A 23,954-nucleotide genomic window follows, 5' to 3' on the forward strand; every position below is an offset into this window, starting at 1 on the left:
TTGTCTTATTATGGCTGATTTCAAGCTACCAGTTAGTAAAATTCCTGAACGTTTCATGGTCCGCTCTCAGAGCTGTCTGTCTTCTGCCCATCGCTGGGTGTGAAGGATCAGGTGGGTCTCCATTAGGGGTCTCACGGCAGAGGTAGGGGTGCGGGCAGCGTGGGGCTGTGGCTGAGCGTGCACATCGTGCTGCACAATCAGAGGTGTTCCTTGAATGATTCACCGACAAAGTCACCAACAACGAGGATCCGGGTGATTCAGACCAATGAACAGTGAAGGAGAGGAACCAGCAGGGACCAGGATGAGGCAGGATCTCCAAGAGAGAACGAGGGCTGTGAGAGGGTTGGGAGAGGCCCCAGGGAGGCTCCAGAAGCCCTTGAGGCTTTTTGAAAATGAGGCTCCTTTGATCAGGCTGCAAAAGTCAAGCCTGGAGAGAAGGATGTCAACTGTGTTACAATCTTATCAGAAAAATTATGCAAAAAAAATAGTGCTTGATTCATCCTTTGATTATACTAAGAATTAGGGCACCTTTGCCACTGTCACCTAAAACTTGTTAAATATGAGATTAAAAAGTTACTTTTTATCAAATGCAGTTTCATTTTTTTTCTAGACAAAGCCTTTAGATCAGAAGAGGTGGTTGAGATTAGAAAATCTGATAGTGCCAATTGCAACCTGGGCAGCCTTCCTGTGCCTCCACGTCCTTATCTGTAAAATGGGGATAATAGTACAAGTATCCATGGTGGAGAGGATCAAGTGATTTAATAGGACCTAGAGGGATGTGATGGGAGGGGGGAGGGAAGGAGGCATATATATATATATGTATATATATATAATTATTGACTGATTTGAGTTGCTGTATGGCAGAAACCAACACAACCTTGTAAAGCAATTATCCCCCAATTAAAAAATTAAAAAATAAATCTTGAAGAATGTGTGTAGGGTACTGAGAACAGCACTTGGCCAAAAGTAAATCCCAGGTACACATTTCTTAAATCCCAAAAATTTTGCTGTAAAGCTTCAGTACCCAGTTTAATTGGATTTGCCTCAAATACGACCTTTAAAAAAAATCTGTTTGGATCATCCTGGGATGATAAAGATCTCATGTCATGTATGTGGTCTTTACTGGGAAGGAAAGGCACCATGGTGTTATGAGAGCGGCTTTGGGGGCCTGATCTAGGCCCTGGGGATGATGAGAAACACAGAAGAATCCCCCAAGGAGGTGACGATATTTCATCTGTAACAGGACGGGGGAGTTGCAGGTAACTAGGGGAGGAATTGGGGTGGGGGAGGGGACCATTCCAGGAGTGGGGGGGTGGATAGCATGTGCAAAGGCCCCGAGGTGCTGGGAGCCTGGTATGTCCTGCCAGGACCAAGTGCACACAGAGGTGGGAGGTGGGACAGGCAAGGGGCAGGGACCTGGGGAGTCAGGGCTCCAACCTAAGGGCTGTGGAAGCCTCTGGAAGGTTTGAAGCAGGGGTATGATGACTGGGGTCAGATTTGCCTTTTGGATGTTTCCAGTTATAACAGGAAGTTCTTGTCTAGGGCTACTCTTTTCCACCAGATTCCCTATCACAGCCTGGTTCATATCTCAGAAACTGGGTGGGATGGCAGAGCTGTTTTAGGTCCTTGGTCACATCTCAGGAGAAAGTTGGAGAGAAGTTCAGGAAATATGCAGCAGGAACTCCTGGCGTGGTCAGCAGGGGTCTGAGAGTCAGTCCGCAATGGGTCTTGTCTGGACCCAGCCTGACACTGGGTTTGAGGAGAAGCCTCAGGACCATCTGCAGTCACAGGGGCCATGGAGCGACCAGTGAAGGTTCAGGATGGAGGCCCCCGGCTTTGGGATTGTTGGCTGGCGAGCACCGGCTGGCTGGGAAGGTCAGATCCCGCCAGGGCTGCAGGTGAACACGGGACCCCGGGAGACACAGGTGGTCTCTGTGCAAATACCTTCAGGGCCCACAGTTCACATTCCTGCAGTCCACGGGGTCGCAAAGAGTCAGACACGACTTAACAACTGAACAGCAGAAGTGTGAAGTTATTACAATTCCAGTTATTACAGGCAGGGGATAAGCCCCTGCCTGTCTGTCTCATCTGTGCTTATTGTGGGCTGAATTACCTATTTCATTAATTAACACGAGTAGTATTTGCAGTAAAAAAAAAAAAAAGAGAGAGAGAATTAACTAAACAGAGGGAAAGCAGTGGAATTCCATCATGAGGACGTTTATGAATAATTAAGGGACCAACGCAGGCTGCTTGTCAGTGAGACCCTCCCCCTCCGCCTGTTGCCTTTCCCATCACGGCACAGGCAAGACTTTGCTTTTGAGCATGAAGAGTCTCTTAATTAAATCTTATTTGTCAAGAAGGCGAGATGTATTTGTGTTTCCTCTGGCTCTCATTGTTATAAACTTTGCAGTGTTTTCTCTGAAAAATGCTCCTTTTCGGCTTGGCAGAGCCGGGTTGTTGGCTTGTCTCTCTTCTATTGTGAGAGGAAATGCTACAAGTTCTTTGTCAGGTAATCAATTATCCTCCTTAAAGGATCCCCGAAGTCATCATCTGAAAATTACAGCTTCTGAAAAATAGTAAAACGCCCACTTTAACATATTGTCACTTGTCGGAGTGGTTTTGCCTTCCCCTCAGAGTCATTAAGCCTGTCGATTGCCCGTGTTAATGACCTCTGGCTCTAAATGTCTCTTCTTCCTGTCACGTCTGGGGCTTCGATGTTGACACTGTATCTCGCTCAGCTTCTCAGATGCTCTGTAACGATGCCCCAATTAGTAATGCATCCTTCCCTTTCTCCATCTCGCTCTAATTGCTCTAATTTATGTCCCTTGACAATCTTCCCACCACGTGTGTCATCCGTACCTCTGTGTGGGGTAGGAAGGTCTCAAGTTCAAGGTCCCTGTCGGGTAAACAACAATTGAGACAATTTCAAGTTCATGGACATCCTCTGCCATCAACTACTCCATCAAGAAAACAGGACCTTGGTATTGTTGGTGAGTAGCAGATAATTTATGAGCTTGTCAGCATAATCCACGGCCCCTGATCTGTATCAATATGAAGTAAGAAACCATTTAAGAGGAGACAGGAAAACATGGCTCACCCCCCCCTCCTCCTCTCTTTTGACATTGACTCATTCATGTATGAAATTGAGTCTTTGTGATGGTGAAGCATTAAAGATCCTGTGTAGTCAAATTAATATCATGGAGCCAGAGAGTGGAAACAGGTTATTAAATGTCCCCTACTTTGCTTTCCTTCCAACAAGCAGAAGAAAACAACAGAAGGTTTAGATGCAAAAGTGAATTCATGTCCAAGGCTTCATGAGAACAGCATAGACTAAGAAAGTGAAAGCAGGGTAGATATTCCAGATAATTCAGGTTCAAAAGGCTTCTATTAGAAGCATCATAGTCATCCACATACAGTTTGTAGATTCTGCATAGTTTATCCATCCTTTCCTCTTGCGAAAGAACCTCAGGGGTCACGCCAGCATTTAGTGGAAATGAGGAAGCCATTGAAATTCCTTGAGCCAAGGGCTCATATTCAGGTCTCAGCCCTGCCAACACCTATGGTTTCATGTCTTGCCAGACTGTGTAATTATGCAAATAACTCACTTTAGCACATCCCAGTTATTTTATCAACCCCAGGCCACTGCTTTACAGTAGGAAAGAGGACATAGAGCCATATATTGTTATTTAGGGCTTCCCTGGTGGCTCAGATGATAAAGAATCTGCCTACAATGCAGGACATCCAGGTTTGATCCCTGGGTCGGGAAGATCCCCTGGAGAAGGGAATGGCTACTCACTCCAGTATTCAGGCCTGGAGAATCCCATGCACAGAGGAGACTGGCAGGCTACAGTCCATGGGGTTGCAGAGTCAGACTGACTGAACAACTAACAGTATACAATTTATCTGTCCTTCAGTGAGCTTGGGGGATCATGCTAAGGAAGTGGGGGACTCTCTGCTGACCCCACATCCCACACTGTGCAGCAGATCCATCCTTGAAGGGACTTGGGGCAGCGCATCTCCTTGCCCTGGACCAGACTGGAGATGGGCACCAGGGGCTGAGGTTGCATCCCAGGCTTTTCCTCAGGCCAGCTGTGTGTGTGTGAACAGACCAGACCTTGTTTCAGACCTTGGTATCAGATTCCATAAAATAAAATCTATAAAATGGAAAGAACACTGAACCGCACTGACTCTAAGGTGCACCTTGTTCATGTTAATATCTGTTGAATCTGGTGGTGTCACATAACTGATGGAGTCTCATTGTTGAATCGTAATCTACTCGTCAACGTTTTATTTCTGAGTGACACATAAAACAATGATGCTCATCTGGTCAATGTTGTCTTCGATGTGCGAAATGCAGGGTCATCTGACACTGACCAGCTCTTGTGAAGGTTGAATGTGACAAGGTGGGGTGGAGAGGCCTTTGCAAATTATAAAACGCCGCTCAGCTCTGCCCAAGGAGCATCCTGGGCAGACATGCCTCCTCTCCAAGCCTCAAGTTCCTCGTTCTTTCATTGAGGATGGTGGACCTGGGATGGTGAGATTTTCTCTGCTGGGTGATGTCTCAACAAACCCAAGGCCAGGCCTGGCCACTTTGAGCAGATTCTCCCGGATGAATGGAGATGAAAGCCCCGGATGAGATGTCTCTGAAGGACTTTCTAGATCTGACGTTCTAGGATGGGTGAGAGCCTCCCTGAGGACTTGAGGAGAGGGCAGAGGTAGAGGCTGGCACCGCACACTCGGGGGCACCACTCACGCCCACCATGGTGGGCATGGAGACCCCTGGAGGTGTGCAGGGAACAAGCCCCCTGTCACACTGCCGGCCTCGGGGCTGCTCTTCAGGGAATGGGGGGAGAGGCCCTGAGCCTCTCCTTGGCGCACAGCCCGAGGGGCCTTAGGGAGAGAGGCCCCTGCAGAGCAAATGGAAATCTGACAAGGACACCGTCCCCCAGAGAAGGTCAGGAGGGACGTGTGTGTGTGTGTGTGTGTGTTGGCCATGTCTACACAAGGCAAAAGCAGCAAGCAATTTGTTCCTGAGCTAATCTCATTAGGGAAATTTAAGGCAGGGTCTGCCCAGCTGGGTACCTGGAGGCAGGTGTCTCCAGGAGACGCGCTGTTCTGACACCTCCCACCCCTACCCCGGGTACTGACCGCAGCCCTGGAGCCACGGTGGGGACTGCAAGTGTGCTGATGACTTGATTGCAAGCTTTTGTACCTATTAGCTGGAGAAGGCAATGGCAACCCACTCCAGTACTCTTGCCTGGAAAATTCCATGGATGGAGGAGCCTGGTAGGCTGCAGTCCATGGGATTGCTAAGAGTTGGACACAACTGAGCGACTTCACTTTAATTTTTCACTTTCATGCATTGGAGAAGGAAATGGAAACCCACTCCAGTGTTCTTGCCTGGAGAATTCCAGGGATGGTGGAGCCTGGTGGGCTGTCGTCTATGGGGTCGCGCAGAGACAGACACGACTGAAATGACTTAGCAGCAGCAGCAGCAGTACCTATTAGCCTCAGCTTCTGGTTTGCTGTTAACAGAAACTTTAGTTTTTTTATTTTCTAAATGAAAATTTTTGTTATGAAAGCGATAAATATCTGTTGTGAAAAGAATTAACCCTGAGAGTATAGCCTTGTAGCATTTCAGTTGGAGTCAAGTGTCCTGAGTGCCATCTTTTCCATAAAGATCCACCATGTATACCCCAGCTCCCCATCCGATCCCCCTATAGGGGAGCGGGGAGTCATTAGTTCGGCACACCAGGCTCACTGTGTTCTGGCCCCAAGTGATGCCTGGGGATCATTTCCGGCTGCCTGTGATCCACTTCTCTCTCTGAAGCTGCCCGCTGTTCTTTTGGGAATCGCCTCTCCCCCACGTAGGAGGGGTGCGGGCTAGGGGTGCGGGCTAAGCCCCAGTGACAGGTGACATCGTTCCTCCTGAAAGCCGAGGGGCGAGGCCCGCTCTCTACACCTATCTTTCCTGAAAGGTGGGCACTTAGCCTGGCCCCTCAACACTCTTTCCTGGGACTTCATTTTGAGCAACTGAAGGAAAGAAGAGGAATTAGAAGGAGGTCTTTTCTCTTGGCGAGCCAGCGTCCTGATCAGCACCCTCTGGTCTGAGATGCTCTTTCTTGGCCCTGCGGAGTCCTGTGGTCCCTGCCTGGTCCTCCCTGTCTCTTCTAGTCTGTGGGGCTCAAGATCCTGCAAGGAGAGCGCACAGCCCTCTCATCACCCACGTGGGTCTCTACAGTTTGCAACCAAGAACCCTAACTACTCTGGTGGTTCATTTGGCCACTCAGGTGAGAACACCCTCACCACCTACCCCCCTGCTGCCTGGAGAAAAGATAACCCTCTAGTGCCAGCTCTTACCAGGATCCCGCCTTTGAAACTCTGAGATCTTGGGGATAATATGTGAGTCATCAACACGAAGACCTCACTTGCCAGTTGGTTGAATGGATTAACCTCTCCCCTATCAGCAGAATCTACAAAATTGTTTTTTAGTAAATGGTCTCTTTGGAAAGTGTTCCAAAGAGAAAGATGATCTCTGGCTCTTAGAGCAAAAGCCTCTTTGTCTTAGAGATAAGGACTGATTTGTAACATTCGTCATAAATCATTGATTTTGCTTTTGTGGGACAAGCTCCAGAAGAGTTCCTCTTTCAGAAGTCTATAAAATTAGGTGGTTTTGAGCAAGACCTTGCCTAAGCAGTGTGTCTGGCTAACCCTCAATAACATGAGAAGTTTCAAAAATAGTTCGATTTCCTCCCCTCCACTTCCCTGTTGGGCTGGGGATGCCGCTTTAGTCGCTACATCTTGGGATGCCCACATGGGTTGGCCTTGGGGCTGGAGACAGCAGCTCCACACCAACCATTGTGGACACAGGTGTGTGCCCCCCTCTTCCCCGGGACCTGGAGACTCCGTGTCCGAGCTGTCAGGGGTCCATCTGGGTTCTGAGTGAAATGATGTTGGAGGTGCCGTGAGGTCCCCATCAGGCTTCCAGAGCATCTCAGACACTCTGTTTGGGCCGATCCCACCCCCAGGACTGAGAGTGGGCATGACACTTCTCCCCGCATTCCTGTCTTTTTCCCATGGCGGGGCTGACCAGTCAGCATACGCGGAGCTGTGGGGTGATTCTCTCCACTTATCTAAATAGATGATCATGTTGTTTACAAGCAAGAACAGTTGTATTTCTTCTTTCCAATTTGCACACCTCTTATTTCATTTTCTTGCCTTCTGAATGATGGGGATCCTTGAAGAGCCCAGCAAGTGCAAAGTTCCTGAATTGGGGTGAATCTGTTCTGTTTGAGGAGCTGTGACAAGGTGAGTGGACTGCAGGAAGAGAAGGCGGGGCCGGGTCACCCTGGGCACAGTAAGCTGGTCGAGAGTGGGGACGTGCCGAGTCAACGGGAAAGTGTTAAAGGATTTGAGAGACAAGAGCAACATTTGGGAATGCTGTTTATTCTGGGACTCTTAGCAAATTCAAGTAAGGTTATTTGTATTTGCAGAGACAGATCAGACTGTTTTACAACTGAGGGATTAAAATCATGTAAAAAGTACTCAACCCTATTTTATAAAGGTTATTCAAAATGATAGATTTATTTCTCAAATTCATGATAATTATGCATTTTAAAGCTGACAGACAGCAGAAAAGTTTACCGAATGGCATGAATATGATAGAAGTACCAATTTGAAACCAAACCACCAATTTTTATACCTTCCAAAGGAGTTTGACTGCTGGGTTTCTGTCTGAAACAGAAATAGAGAATATTAATGAATGCTTTGAACACTTTTTCCCTCAAATCATTTTATAAGCTTTGATACCAGAATTTTAATTGAAAGTGAAATATCAATTATTAAAAGACCTGTATATTCTATGAAAGGTCTTATATTTTGCAGAAACTACCGGTAATATTATGCTTTTTTACCTTGTAGCTGTTGGTGACATTAAATAACATTTTTTCCTTCTGATATTAAAAGATTTGTTCATTTTAGAAAATTTGGAAGATTACTCTAAAGAAGAAAACGAAAACCAATTACGATTATACCGCTCATATGTTGCCACTCTCAGCATCTTGGTTTATCTCTTACTCAAGTTTTTTCTTTGAATATGGGTGTATACTACAAGAGCTTAACACAGGTAGTTTCACATTCTGCTTTTTTCCCACTTTGCATGATATCATGAGCATTTTCATAGATTATTATGCTATTAATAGCTTCTGATAAACATATTATAATATTATCCTTCAACATTACCTTGTTTAGACAATTTATGCAAGCTTCTCCATTCTTATATTGCTGGCTGCTTGTATAGGTTCCAATTTTTGCTGTTAAATTTATGTTGCAGTACACATCTTACTATATAACTTTGGTTCACATTTATGAATCTCTCCTGAAGGTAAAGTCTTCTGTGTACAATGAGGACCTGGGAGTCAGTGCTTCTTTAAAAGCCCTTGATGTGGCTGCCAGATGGGTCTGGGGGACGCTGGCACCGAGAGTCCCCACCGGTGACTGTCCTCAAGGCACAGTGTAGTATGTGTTGAAAAGCGTTTGTGCAAGTCCCATTTGAGAGTGCGCTTGTGTTGTTCTTTTAATTTGCAGAGAATTCACTGCAGGGACCGGCTAGTCCTGGGCCCCACCTTCTCAGGGCTGGCTAGGAACCCACCTTTGGTCAATGAGGAACGTCCCCTCCTGGCTGAGAGTCATCTGTGCCCAGCAGCCCTGCGCTGGGAGAAGAACCGCGCCAGTGACCCAGGGTGTGGACGGGAGCTTCTCTGACCTGAATCCAAACCCGCTCCCTGATGGGAGGCCGAGGAGTTCAGCTGTGGCGCTCGGTCACCCAGCGAGGGGCCTCAGGTTAGCACGTGGTCAGTGGGCACCCCAGAGACACCCGAGACGCGCCCCTCCATCCTCTCGAGGTCGGGTGCCCTGGACACAGGCTCATCTAGTGCGCGCGGTGCCAGGGTCTCCCGAGCGCTGTGTCCTGCTGGCGCCCCATCTCTTGACACCCCTGGGCGCCGGGCCCCGCCGACCGCTTCACCCTGGAGGCTGGTCCCAGAGCCTATTTCACGGCTCATTCAAGAGGAAAACGAGGAGGATGCTTCCATTTCACCTGTTAAATGATTTAATTCCCAAGGGACTTGTCACCACGGGATCAGTGTGGCCTGATTCCTGGGTCATTTTTAATTTGTATTCTGATGAAACTACCCAGACCCCATAAGGCTCTGTGTTTGGCCCCAACAGAAGTCACACGGCCAGGCCCATAGGGACCTCTGATCAGGGATCAGGGGCTGGAAGGGGAGGGGAGCAGAGTGCGTCTGATCATTTCATGTAACTGATGTGTGAGGTGACACCCACAGTGAGTGATGGGCTCCAGTCCCCCCTGAAGACGGAGTCCCGTGGAAACCCATCTGATAAATGTCCAATTAAACGTTCAGAGGGACTCTTCTTCCCAGAGCAGTTTTAGCCCCAAACATCTTCATGCTCCTGACCTTGCTCACACCCGTGTTTACGTACAGATCATCATCGCTCCTCTCCTTCCTACATCCTCCTGCTCCTCGTGGGGGGTGGTGAGGATGTCTGGCCACCCTCCGGTCAAACAGGCGACACAGGGTGTGAGCAGGAGGGTGGGGGGCTGGTCTGCTGGCCCGAGACTCGAGGGAGGGGAATGGAAGCCAGGGCCTGGATCCACATGCTGAGCCGTGAGCGGTGCCCCCGCCGGGTCTGTCCCCCAACCCCTGAGGTCTCCACGGTGGTCTCCCATGGGGGTCCCTCCTGAAGTTCTTGATGCTTCTGAGGGCTTCAAGGTCCCACGTTCCTTGGAGATGCTCCATCATCCAGGGCCAACAGGAGAGAGAGCTTCTGTGAAGAGACAGAGGGCTGTCACTTCTGCTGGAGTCGCTGAGCTGGGAGACGAAGTTTTAAAGCTGCTGGTGCCATCTCTCCACCTCATGTGTGGAGCTTCCTGAGAGTGAAGTCAGCGCTGATGAAGGTAGAGTTGGGAGAGAGAGGGAGAGGCAATCACAAGGAAGCCTCTTGAGGCTTCAGATCTCATACGATAAACCTATGAACTTCTCAGCTGTGGTGGCCGATGTGTTTCTCCCTTTCTGAAATCGTTCATATTTTATTTCTGTGTCATGATTTCCGAAACCAAAGACCCTGATTCATATCCCTAGGAATCAGAAAGCTTAAAAAAACTAAGTAATCGTAATAATAGGAATTAAACCATGATCAGCATGACTGACAGAGACAAAATTATATATAATTATGATTATCTCTTCATTCTGAAACTAAAATAAAATACAAATGGAAAAACAGACTCAAGCAAAGCGATTGAAAGTTATTTCACAGAGAAGAAATGGACGACAGTGATGGATCCGAGGATAGCTGTTAGAGGGGAAATGTAGAATTTATCATGTCGCTTGCCACGTTGAGATACGGAATGATTTCTCGGGAGCCTCGGGGGTCGAGCCATCGTGCACAGCCTGGTGTGAAGTCAGGGCAGGTCCTGCCTCTGCTGTGACTAGTTGGGGGTTCCAACAAACGATCGCACCTTGGAGGAGGCCTGCCCTTGAGCAAGAAGAACATCTGTGGCTTTCCTGAGGTTCACTATTTCACGTGAACCAAATATTATTTCATGTATTTGTAACTGTTGTACTAAATATTGACTGGGGAAAAAAGAGCTTTTCTACAATATGGGTTGTTGTTGTTTAGTCATTGAGTTGTGTCCGACTCTTTTGTGACCCCATGGATTATAGCCTGCCAGGCTACTCTGGCCATGGGATTTTCCAGGCAAGAATACTGAAGTGGGTTGCCATTTCCTTCTCTGGGGGATCTTCCCAACCTAGTGGTAGAACCCACATCTCTTGCCTTGGCAGGAGGATTGTTTACCTCTGAGCCACTGGGGAAGCCCACAAAATGGGTAAGGTGTAGAAACACTGATTCAAAGGACATATGTGATCTCCATCTCATTGAAGACAAAGAATTTGAAGAAATAGATCTGATGCTCCTGGGGGCCACTCTTGAACCCCAGCCCCTTCTCTTTGCCTAAAGGGGACACTTTGATGATTTTGTCTTTGTAATTCCTGTGCTTTGCTTCAAAGTTTCATCATAGATGTATATATCCCATGTATGTACGTACCACAGCTGTTATAGATTAAATGTGTCTCCGAAATTCGTAAGTTGAAATCCTAACTCTTAACCCCCAGTGTGATGGTGTTAGGAAGTGGGGCCTTTGGGGGATGAGGTTGTGAGGGTGGAGCCCTCATGAATGGGATTAGTGCCCTTATGAAAGGGCTCTTCCTATCAAGTAAAGACAGCAATAAGAACCAGGAATTGGGTTTTCACCAGATACCTAATCTACCAGTGCCTTGTTCATGGACTCTTCAGCTTCCAGAATTGTGAGAAATAAGGGTTTGTTGTTTAAACCACTTATTCTATGGCATTTGTTACAGCAGCTTCAATGGACTAAGACAATAGCATTTAGTTTTATAACTTTGATTTAGGAATTCTACTTTGGAGATGCTTCTGTGCTTATACTTGCTATGTACATTTACTGGACGTCTATTTTGGCTCACAATTCTTTTCCTGAGCCCCATCCATGTTGACCTAGTTGTCTGTGGTTTGTTCATTTTCACTGCAGCCTAGTTTTCCATTATATGATGAGGATATGGGTATCTATCCTCCCATTGATGAGCATTTGGGGCTATCAAAGACAGTGCTATTATGACCGTTTTTATACAGTTATTCTGTCCACAAGTGCAAGTTTCTTCTAGTCAGCAGCTTTCAATTTTTTGGATTTCACCACTGATAAGAAATATAATTTACATCATAACCCACAACACACATGTACCCAGACTTTCACATGCATGTGTGACAAGTCAATTTCAAAATATTTTTACCCTTATAATGTGTAACTGTGCTGTGATCTATTTTATGTCACTTAAAAATGCTGGCGTTTTCAAGATTCACTAATGGAAACCACACCCTTGGTTATATACTCAGGACTGGAAATGCCAGATCATTAGTTGTGCATAGCACCCAAGTAACTAGTAAAAGCCAATGTTTCTCTGAAAATGGTTGTGACAACATCTTTCCCACCAGCCATGGTGACAGTTCTCCTTGCTCTATAATCTTCCCAACACTTGAATTTATTGGGTCTATAATTTCCCCAACACTTGAATTTATTGGATTGTGAGATTTTTGCCAACCTGGTGGGTTTTACATGGTATCTCATTATGGTTTAATTTACATTTCTTGAGTACCATGAAGGTAGAGAATCTTTTCATACTTTTTAAAAATTATTTAAAAAATTTGTTATCAAATGCATTTCTTCACTGTGCCACACAGCATGTGGGATCTTAGTTCCCCGACCAGGGATCAAACCCAGGCCCCCTGCATTGGAAGCTTGGAGTGTTAACCACTGGAACACAGGGGAAGTCCTGAGAATCTTCCCATACTTCTCTTGGCCATTGATTCCCATTTCCTCTTCAGCCAAGAGCTAGCTCAAGTCTTTGTCCATTTTCTATTGGGTTGTTGTAATTTTTGTCTTTTTCATTTTTGAGCTGTTTCTTCATATATTCTGGATATTAATCCTGGTGATGTGTGTATGGAAAATATTGGTTCAAATGCACCAGGATCAACCTGAAGAAAGTTTTTGTTAGCTTGCCAGAAAATACTGAGGGACCTAAAGGTTGTTGGGAAGGGCAGAACCTGGGAGAAGGGGGAGGCCTCAGGCAGAGTGGAAACGCGAGTAAGACGCCCCCAAAACCTCTAACCCAGCAGCACGTGGTTCTGGGGGAGCAGCAGCCACTTAGAGGTCCCCGCTTTTCCTGCCCATGTCTATGCATCTGTGTACAGAAGGCATCACTGTGATGGCCAGTCTGCTGCCAACTCAGGTCCCAGCTATGAGACCATCCCACTCAGTAATTTCTCAGATTCTCCCTTCAGCAAACGGAGGGATGGGGATTCTAGAACTTCACCCCTTTAATCAAGGGATTCCTCCAAGTCTCTGGGCTTTGTTGTTCAGGTATGCATCTATTCATTCACGCATTCACTCGCTTGCTCACTCACTCATTCATTCCACAGGTGTCGATGCAGTGTCTGCTACGTGTCTGACCAGCTCTAAGCACTGGGAACAAAGCCATGAACAAAACAGAAAAGTCCCTCCTGGAGGAGCATCCTAATACAGAGACAAAGGCTGACGTCAATCGGTAAAAGAAACAGTGTGTCAGGGGCTGTTTGGTGCTTTGGTGAGAAATACAGTAGGGAGGTGACTGAGGGTTGTGGGATGTGGTTCAGCTCAGTTCAGTTCAGTCGCTCAGTTGTGTCCGATTCTTTGCAAGCCCAAGAACTGCAGCATGCCAGGCCAACCTATCCATCACCAACTCCCAGAGTTCACTCAAACTCATGTCCATTGAGTCGGTGATGCCATCCAACCATCTCTTTCTCTGTTGTCCCCTTCTCCTCCTGCCTTCAATCTTTCCCAGCATCAGGGTCTTTTCCAGTGAGTCAGTTCTTGGCATCAGGTGGCCAAAGTATTGGAGCTTCAGTTTCAGCATCAGTCCTTCCAATGAATATTCAGGACTGATTTCATTTAGGATGGACTGGTTGAATCTCCTTGCAGTCCAAGGGACTCTCAAGAGTTTTCTCCAACACCACAGTTCAAAAGCATCAAATCTTCGGCACTCAGTTTTCTTTATAGTCCAACTCTCACATCCATACCTGACTACTGGAAAAACCATAGCTTTGACTAGACAGACCTTTGTTGGCAAAGTAATGTCTCTGCTTTTTAATATGCTGTCTAGGTTGGTCATAACTTTTCTTCCAAGGAGCAAGTGTCTTTTAGTTTCATGGCTGTTGTCACCATCTACAGTGATTTTGGAGTCCCCCAAAATAAAGTCTTTCACTGTTTCCCCATCTGTTTGCCATGAAGTGATGGTACCGGATACCATGATCTTAGTTTTCTGATGTGGGTATGTGGTAGGGGTGTTATTTTAAAGTGGGGTGAAGGTCCTCTGAGAAAGCGACAGAGAGGGAGCAGCCCTGAGACCCTCTGGGGAGGAGGTTTCATTCGAAGACCCCGGGGTGGGCGTGGAGCTGGGTATCAGCGTCATCAGACAGGAGAGAGGACAGGGTCCCGGGTCAGGGGAACCAGAGCCGTGAGGAGGGGCCGGGTCAGGAAGGCCCAGCGTCCAGGGAAGGACTTGGCTTCTCCTCTGTCAGTGGAGCAGCAGAGGGTTTAGAGCAGAGGGTGGCAGCGCCTGGCTCTGCCTCCGGAGCCTCAGCCGCATGCGCGTCTTGGACACGACGGGCCTCCGCGGTCCCGGGTCCCAGGCCGGGCTCCGGCTAGGCTGCTGGCCGCCCGCTCCAGGCCTGGGGAGCTGGTGGCCCGGGGCCCCCTCTGCCCCGGCTCGCTTTGGCAGCACTTCTCATGTCCATCCTGTCCCCAGTCTGGCCCGTGTATGGGCCGCATTACACCGGGCGCGGAGAACGAGGCTCTGCAAACGGCTCACGAAGCGTCTTTGTAAAGGTTAATGGTTCCTGGGAGGGAACAGAGGCCCGCTGCGCATCTCTGCCCCTGTGGTGACGCGGATTTTCCAACTAAGTGAAGACGGGAGGCGTGTCGGCTCACCGGTTCCTGGTCTGAGCACCAAGCGGCCCCGGCGGCCGCGGGGTGTCTGGAGGGGGAAACGCCAGGCCCGGGTGGGCCACGCGGGCTTCACAGAGGCGGCTCCCAGGCGAGGTGGGGGGGTCAGGCCACCCCCGCTCCCCCGCCCGCTCCCCCAGGGGAGCTCTGTGTGTGGAGAGGTGGTTCTGGAGGCTTCCGCCAGCTGGCCGGGAAGCCCCGGGAGGGCAGGGGTAAGGGCTGGTCGCAGGTTCACCGTGCTGGTGGCTAGCTCCTCTGGCCACGGGGAGGGGAAAGGCAGTTTGAAGGCTGCAGAGGGCGGCTCCAAAGTCGGGAACCCTGACAACTCAGCAAGAGGGTGGAGGGAGCGCTGGGGGTGGGTGGGGAACGGGCAGGTGGGGAGGGGCGGCAGGCTAGGTAACGGCCCTAAGGGATGCTCGGCCTTGTCACCTACGCTGTGTCGTTGGCTTAGAAATTTCTCACTGGCCGTTGTTGTTCAGTCACTCAGTTGTGTTGGACTCTTTTTGACCCCACGGACCGCAGCACACCAACCTTCCCTGTAGTTCACCAGCGCCTGGAGTTTGAAGGTATTGATTAGGAAGGACCTTCCTCTTTCTACAATTGAGGCTCACGTGACCAGATGGTCACTTTACCATAAGTATTTCACAAATAGAGGTGTGAGTGAATGAATGACTAGCTGGTCTGATTTTCAGTAAAATGCAGAGCCAAATATGGCCACTTGACTAAGGAGAATATTCAAGGGAACTGGCTTTTTCCTCAGGACAGGGGCAGGCTATTTCCTCCATGAGCCTCAGTTTCCCTGTGCGTATAATGGAAGCTGATCTGAATGATCTTACAGGATATCTCAGGAGATAAGCATGAGACTGGGCGGTGTGTCTTGTAAAGTCCTAAAGGGAAAGTGGGGAAAGTCCTTACTCCACAGGCCGAGGGACACCCACCAGGACCCTCACCCGGAGCAGGTGGGCCTTGGAATTCTTGTCTGTTTCCTCCCTCACGGGGCCTCCTGGCGCCTGCCTGCCTCTCCAACTCCGGCTTTCTGCCAAGTAGGTTACAGCCACAGTGAGCCTGACAGGGACCCCACATCACAGTGACTTCCATCAGACAGTTTACTTCTTTTTCGCGTGAAATCCAAGCCCTTAGGGTGATCCTTCTGTGCAGTGTTCAGGGTCTCAGGCTCCTTCCACCTTGCTGCTGTGTCGTCCTCGGGGTGTGGCTTCTGGCACAGGGTGCATCCTGTCCCCGTTGCCAGCCAGCAGGGCGGGGCAGAGGGGATGGAGGGGCACAAGCCTTTGCCTTCCCTTACGGGTGGGGCCCAGCACTTGAGCACACACTCTCTTCCCCATTGGCCACAAGCCAGTCACATGACCACCCTGACTGCAAGGGAGGCTGGGAAGTGTAGTCTCCATTCTGCCTGGCTGTGTGCCCAGAAACAGGCTGTTACTGGGAGGGGACAGTGGACATGGGAGACCGTATCCCAGCTGGCTCATGTTGCTCCGGCCTGGGGTGACCAGCTGTCCTGCTTTGCTCAGGACTGAAGAGTTTCCTTGGATCCAGGACTTGCAGTGCTGAATCTGGGGTACTTATAGGAAACCAGAGAACTTGTCCACACCGGCTCCTTTTCTCCTCCTCAAGCAGGCCCAACAGGTTCCTACCTCGGGGCCTTTGCATATGCTGTTACTGCCTCCTGGAACACACTTTCCACAACTTCTTCCATTCAGAAAGGATTACTGGGTGCCCGTCTCGTGTATGAGTTGCTGTTCTAAACACTGCATGCCAGGAGCAGAGTGAAAATTCCAGCCGTGCTTTTAACATAACAAGGATGATTCTTTCTCCTCCTCCCTGATCACTTTGGTTTCCATATCTCTGTGGTTTAGTAATTTTTATTATCTGCAGTTCTGAAGGGAACACCTTTCTCCCCAAGGCTCTGGCTGAGCTCTTGCTCAGTCTGATAAATCTTACACTAATAATAACCCGAAAAAAGAACATATATTAAGTTCTAAGATTATGATCAAGGAAACAAGGATTTTGAAGAGATGTGTAAGCCTAATAAAAGGAAATGTGGGGTGGAGAAAGTTTTCATTAAATAGAACCACACCTCTTGGGTGAGTTCACTGGTACAATCTTTCTGGAGGGCAGTTTGGCATCATGTAGCAACTGCAACAAAGAATGCATAACTTTAGGCCCCAAGGTCCATTTATAGGAATTTACCCCAATGAAATAATAAGAAAAATATGCACAGTTGGATCCCTAAAGATTTCTGCAAGAGGAGAGAAGTATAACAGTCTAAATATCTGTTGGCAGGGGAGCAGAGACTTTTATCCTCTGCCCTAGTACTAGTATGCACTTCAGATGAGCAGCGGCACAGAGAGAGTAAGCAACTCACCCAAGGTCACACAGCAGGAAGTGACAGAGGTGGATTTGAACCAGGGAGGTGACTCCAGAACTCATGTTTTCCCCGAGTTTGCCCTGCCACCTCCTAGGCCTCAAAAAGACTTGAGAATGTCTTCCTGGGAATAATTTAGAGATTTCTCTGGGAGGCAAGAGGATGGAGCAAGACTCAGAGGTCTGAAGCACGGTGTCCTGGGACCCAGGTCACGGGGCCAAAAACACCCAGATCAGGTGGGAGGCCTGCGGTGGCCTAGAGTGCTGGCTGTCCCCAGGTGGCCAGGGTGGAACCAGCTCCAAACCGCCCCCCCCACCCCCCCCCCCCCGCCCCCGGGTTGGAGGCTGTATCCTTGCTTCCCCACCCCCAATCCTCCAAGCACAAGACCACCCAAGAAGGAAAACCTGCCCTTGTAGCTGGAATCAGGTGACATCTGGCGGTAAATTAGACTATCAGAAACCAAAAGGCCATGTCACGAGCACAGTTAGGGAGGCTGTCATTGTCAGCCGAGTGGAAATGATGGAGAGAGAGAGACGGTGTCTGTCCAGAGGGATGAGACGAGGGACTGTTGTGGGGGATGGAAGGGGGACAGGCCTGCCCCCAGCAGACACTCGTCCCGCAGAGAACCGGCCCAGGATGGGGAGACGCCCGGGATGGGAAGATGCCCCCGGAGGGTGATGTGTGGTTTGAGGCTGGAATGCCTGGCTCATGGGAGTGACGGTGGCCCCTTGGGGGAGTCTTGGCCAGATGGTGGGGTCCTCAGAGGCTCAGCCCCTTTGAGGGGGTGATGGCCCCCTGCCCTGTCTTCTGAAGGTGGCCATAAGGGAGGGAAGCCAAAGAGTTCAGCATCGGACAGACTGGGACGTGAGTCCCACTTCCTGCCAGCCCAGGGACCACGAGCCTCAGTTTCTCTAGCTGCCAAGTGGGGCTAATACCAACTTATATCGATTGCCTGATGGTGGGAGGCCCTAGGTATGCATCTTTAAGGGACAAGGGCTTCATTACCCTCATTTACAGCTGTGAAAACAGAGGCACAGAGGGGTAAGTCATTTACCTGGGGTCACACAGATGCTACCTGTGACTGGACTCCAGACTAGTGAGGATGCAGCACACCCTTGGCACCAAGCTGGTGGGCTGGCAGGGGCTTGGGAATGTCAGGAGCAGTCTGCGATCGTCACTCTTGCCGCTCCCACACGTACCAGGAGAGAAACCACTGCCTCTGCCTCCGAGGGTTGTTGCAGGCAGGAAGGGAGGGTATGCACATGGGGCCCGAGGCACCTGCCGTGGCAGAGTCAGCTGATGGCACCTGCGTGGTGGAGTCAAAGCGGCTCTTGCTGAGAACGTCACAGCAGGTAATCGCCTGCTCCTTTGGGCGAAGGGTCGTCTGCCGGCTCCTGCGAGCCTGGTCCCAAATGTAGGTCAGGGGATGGGTCCCGGGTTCTTGGGAAGAGGTGGCCAGGCCCAGCTCAGGCCTCCCTCGGTGGCCTGTCCCCCATTGCTGTCTGGGGGGGCTGCTCCTGGTGGGCTCTGGAGGTTTCAGGGCTGAGTGGCCGCAGGCCCGGGTTCTGCCTTCTGGTCTGTGCCCCCAACCCCAGGCCCCCCTTGTCGGCTGCTGGGCACACCCTGGAGCGGTGACCTCTCAGGGTCCAGTGGGCACAGTCCTCCTGCCCTGGCCCCTGACTGCAGAAGGAGAAAGAGGGGGAACACCCCCCGCCCCCCCCGGCACTGTAGGACAAATGGCTTCTGATTCAACACACCCACAACCAGGTGTGTCTGGTACCGAATTGATTGAACTGCAGGTTGTGATGCATTGGCGGGTCTTGAAATCAGTTCAGAGGGTGGAGCCCGGCACTTGAAGTCCACACTGGAGCGGAGTAGACGAGAAGCGGAGACAGCAGAGGGCGTGGTCTGCGGTGGGGGAGGCTGCTGGGGAAGCTTCTCTGGTCACATGGACAGGAGTGTGTGTGTTGGGGGGGCACCGTGGGAAATGTGTTTCTCACTGCGGTTGTTATTAAGATGTGCTTGACCAACGCTCACGGGTAAGTCATCCCGGGGGCCCATGGGGTCAGGGTTCTGTTGATTTTGGGGAGGAGGCTGCAAAGCCTGGAAGATGCAGATGGGAAAGAATGGGCCATGGAGACGGCACCAGGGGTGGCGCGGCGGTGAGTCCCGCCCGTCCATCCCAGGCTAAGCAGCCCCACCCCATGGTCACTACTCCCCAGCCCGCATCCCGCTTTTTGCTCTTCCCGGCACCCGTCAGGTCAGATGTCACTGCCGTGATTTTGGCTCTTGTTTCTCTTCTGTCGGCTGCCCTGGAGGCGGGTCCCGGCTCCCCCGTGCACCCCAGCATGAGGGCTGGGACACCCCCTCACTTGTCGTGAGGATGTCTGGGGTGGGGGTGGTCTGCAGTGCAGGGGTGAGCCCCAGAGAGCTGGCCAGCAGGGTGGGCTCCTCTTCTGAAAGTCCCTGAGTCACCTGGCCGCACCCACTGGGTGCCCCCTGCCAGGCTTCCTGCTGTGGCCCTTATGTCACCTTTGAGGGTCCCAGCAGCCAGGCTGGGCTCTGGGGGAGCCCCTGAAACTAGATGCGCTGGGAGCTAACGCTCCTGGGGTCCTGGCTGATGGGACCACACCCCGCCCTCCCGGCTGCCCGGCCTATTTGTGCTGCGGGACTGGGCTCTGTTCGTCCCAGTAGCTGACTTGCTGGAGGTGGGCATGCACCCCGCCCTGAGAACCTCAGCCCACCTTCTGACCGAGCTCAGGGGCCTGGGCTCCATGGGCACAGACAGGCCCTTGGCTGTTCCCGGAGAAACGGGCAGAATGCTCATCGCCTCCATCCTTCCCAGCCTCCCTGCCCCGAACCCCTGACCGGTACTGTTTGTGGTCACCCCCCAGAGAAAATTCTTGGAACTGAAGACTAGTCTCAGGGTCGGCTGCTGGGGAAACCAAAACTGACCCATAGGCTGGAGGCCTTGCTTCTGGTCTGTGTGCATTCTGAGGGTTTGACGTATGTATATGTATGTGTGTGAATATTTTCCCTGAATGGAGGTGGATTTACAAGACCAAGAAAGTGGGTACAAACCAGTGTCAAGGGTTTTATAAGGCAGGCGGCAAGGGCGAGGTTCTCATCTCATCATCCATAATGGGGTGGGGGGAGGGGGCCTGCAGGACAAAATGAGGAGGACAGCGGGAGGGGAGGAGGGTGGATGGAGGGGAGGGGGGAGACGGGGATGGGTGCGTGAGAGAGACGGGAATGAGAGGGCCTTGACAGGGGAGGGGCAGCTTCCTCAGCACCGGGTCAGCAGCTGCCCTGACTCAGAAACACGAGCCGTCCACCCAGGGACCGCTCTGGGCTCTCGGTCTCTGCTAGAACAGGATAGGCGGCCAGCAGATCCTCGGGGCCGTTCAGTTTTCACTCCATTTGTGTGGGGCCTGGACACACGTGCAGACTTATACACATGCACACACACTTGTACATACACGCCCTCTCTCACCGCCACACACTGGCCACTCAGACACAGCAAGTCAGGTCATTATGATGCCGGGCCCTGCCTCTGCCTCCTCGCAGAGCCCGTGTGACCCCGCTGATCAGAGGAGACCATGAGTCCAGAGGGTGAGCCCTGGCATCGGGCCACGGCTCTCCATGGCAACCCAGCTACCTGTTTGCAAGTTTAAAAGCTCCAGACTTACAGGAGCTCTCGCGTTAATTCATGCAGATCAGCTGTTCACTAGTCAGAGCTCCCACTGTTGAGTGAGGCAGCGGGGCGCAGAATTGGCGTGTGTGTGTGTGTGTGTGTGTATGTGTGTAGGTGTGTGTGTGGGGGGGAGGTGAGTCTGGTGCACAGTTAGGATGAAGGTTTGAGGGCAAAATAGCATTAAAAATACAGCCGGTAGTAATTGGATTACAGTGGTTGATTGCTTTCAAAGCACTTACCGTGGTGTATTAATATGACATCTGGTGACTTCTGGAGCGTCTCACTGATAGAATGTGGGCTGTCAGAAGAAAGAACACCGTTGCAAATCTGATCAGATCGCCCCTGTGGTCCTGAAATCACTGTGGGGGGATTCACATCCAGGTATGAGACGCGGGAGAAAATCCCACCGAGTCCAAAGAGGTTCACAGTGCAGGTGGGGACCAGGGTGGTGGAGTCCCACGTGGCAGGACTCGAGGTCTGTGTCTTCGCCCTCTGGGTGTGGGACACGGTGGGAGGGGGCCTGGGGAGAAAGCGGTGGTGATGGAGAAAGCTGGAGAGAAATGGCCACGAGTGGTTCCTCTGTCCACAGCAGGCCTCAACCCGATGTCCACGGGCCTGGCAGGTAACAGGCGTGATGAGGGCTTAGCCCAATCAGCCAGCAGTCAGCACTTCTGTAGGGATCCCACTTGCCAGACACATTCCAAACAGGTCGTGGATACTGACTCAGCCCGTCCCCCTGCCCTGCAGGGCGGTTGCTGTTTCAGCTTCCCTGTGGAGGGGGCACCCAGGGAGGGGGCAGACTGCCAGGACGCAGAGCCAGCAAGGGGCCTGTGGACAGAGCAGTCAGGGTCTGGAGGCAGGTCCTGGTTCTCCATGTGGGGCGAGAGGGAGGGGAGGGCACTGGAGCAGACTGCGGGGCACGAACCTGTCTGGGGGGCCCTGGACTTGGGGCCGCCACGTGCTCCAGGGGAGGGTCTGGGCCCAGGTGTCCCCTCCCCTGAGACCTTAAGAGAATCAGATTCTCAAGGGAAATCTCAAGGTTTTCGCATGTTGACAGTAGATTCACTTTTCCCCAAAACACAGGAGGGATGAACTAGACACCTCCTGGCTGGTTTTGGTCCTCGGTGTGACCTCTGACTCAGGGAAAATCATTCTGGAAAGTCGTGAGCATCAGGGCGTGTTGGCGCTGGGCTGGGTGGTGTGACATGAGGGCTTTGCCCCCAAGACTGAGTCGTGTTCAGGGGGCACTGCCCAGCGAGCTCATGCTGCTCAGAGGGGCGCCTGCTCCATCCCCCGGGGGCGAGGGGGGCTCTCTGCAGGGGAGGGGGCGGGGCCCAGGGTTACAGGGAGGCCTGGCCAGGCCCTGCCCTGAGGCAGCCCGCAGTCCTGGAGTGGACACGACCTCCGTTTTCCCAGGGTTGCCCTGGCGGCTGGAAGGCCAGGTGAGGCTGGGCGTGTTTCCACTCGGCCTCCATTCTGGAGAGAGGTCATCCTGTGGGCACCGCCCCTCCCCCAGCCTCTGCGGGAGTCCCGGGACCCCCAGGCCTGTGGGCGTTTGCCTCTGTAGCTCCGCCTCCAGGCAGACCCCCTCCCCTAGGCCAGGGCAGGGTCAGGTTCAGGACATTGTCCTTCTGCCCCCTCCCCAGAGGCTGGATGCGGGCCCCATGGAACCGTCTCCCCCTCCTGAAAGGGTCACTTTAAGAATGCTGGGTTGGGGGGGGGTGCCAGGTTGTGGCATCGGAGGAGCTCCTTAAGCTCCCTGGGTCCAAAGCGATCCTCTTTTGTCGGCTCTGATGGGGACAGGTGACTGCTGTGCTTTAATCAGGAGGGGACTCGCTAAGCTGTGGCCTCCTTCAGGGCTGCAAACACGTCCATTAAGTCGGCCCGTGCTGTCTGTCGCTCCCGGCAGCCCGCGAGGGCCCCGCCCACCCCGAGGCCAAGGGGGAGCCCCCAGCCCCAGCCCTGACTCCAGAGTCCAGAACAGCGGCCAAGAGAGAACGCCAATCAGCCCAGATTCCTGGCGGCTGCTCAATCCAGCAAATTACTTCTTGCAAATTACTCCTTAAGACCGAAATCTGGGCAGGACTCTGCACGTTCAGGGGCGTCTATTATCTGCTGCTTCCAGGCGCCCGGGCGCATCTGAGGGCAGGGTGCTCGTCTGCGGGGGGAGATGCTCTGGAAACTGTGGCCATGCTGGGATCGGCGGGAGCCTCTTCTCTGCTTCTCCTCCCCGACAGAAGATGATTCTAGGAGGGAGAAGGCCTCCGCGTCTTCTCCTCCTGTGTCTCCAGGAGCCCGGGTGTCAGGTGTGATGGGGCGATTCAAGCAAGCACCGGTTCCACAGGCGGTGTCCCGGCCCTCCCCATCCCGAGGGGCGCCCGGCATCTGAGGCGCAAAGGGGCATCGGGTGTGCGGAGCACCACAGAGGCTGGTCCGGTAACACACGGCGGGGGCACTCTGCCCGGCCCGCTTCCCCTTGCCCTGTCTCAGCGTCTGAAGCCCCGGGGACCCCCACCCCCTCTCCATGTGTAATCTGTGATTTTGGGACCCTGTAGGGGAGGGTGGGGTGGTGGAGTACAGGTTAAATGGGGAGAATAGGGGCGGGGCAAGCGCAGGGGTAATTAATTTTCCGTGAGGTGTTGCCGGGCTGCTGTTCAATTCTTTGCTATAAAGATGTAGGCACAGGTTCTAGGGAAACAGATGTTCTGGTGCCAAGTGTGTTTGTCTTTCATGTCCGCCCTTGGCCCGTCATGTTGGACATTCCGGTCTGTTAACATTGCTTTTTTGGAATCCCACGGAACATGCTGGACTTTCCCATCCCAGCTGTAACCGTGGATAGCATGGACTTGGTTGGGATCAGGTGCTGTGCTGAGGGCGGTGATCTGGTTCATCCTTACAGCAGCCCCGTGAGATGGGTGCATGATTGTCTTCCATAGATAAGGGGACGGGCATAGAGAGATCTCACCCAGCTAGGAAGTGGCAGAACTGGGATTTGGACCCAGGCAGCCTGGCACCAGAATCTATGCTCTTAGTCACTCATTCCAGGGGCTCCTGATGACCGCCAGGCTGCAAGGGCAGGGACTTTGTGCAGGGACAGGTTGAGGCCGGGTCTCCACGGGTCCTGCTGGGCCCGCGGGGATGGCCGGTGGGCCGTGACTGTCTCTGCCTGGGCCCCGTCCCTGACCACTTCCACAATCCGCTTCTTCTCCTCCTCCAGGACTCAGTCCGGTGTCCCCTCCTCATTC

Source organism: Muntiacus reevesi, chromosome 2, assembly GCF_963930625.1.
Source record: "Muntiacus reevesi chromosome 2, mMunRee1.1, whole genome shotgun sequence".
Lineage (NCBI taxonomy): Eukaryota > Metazoa > Chordata > Mammalia > Artiodactyla > Cervidae > Muntiacus > Muntiacus reevesi.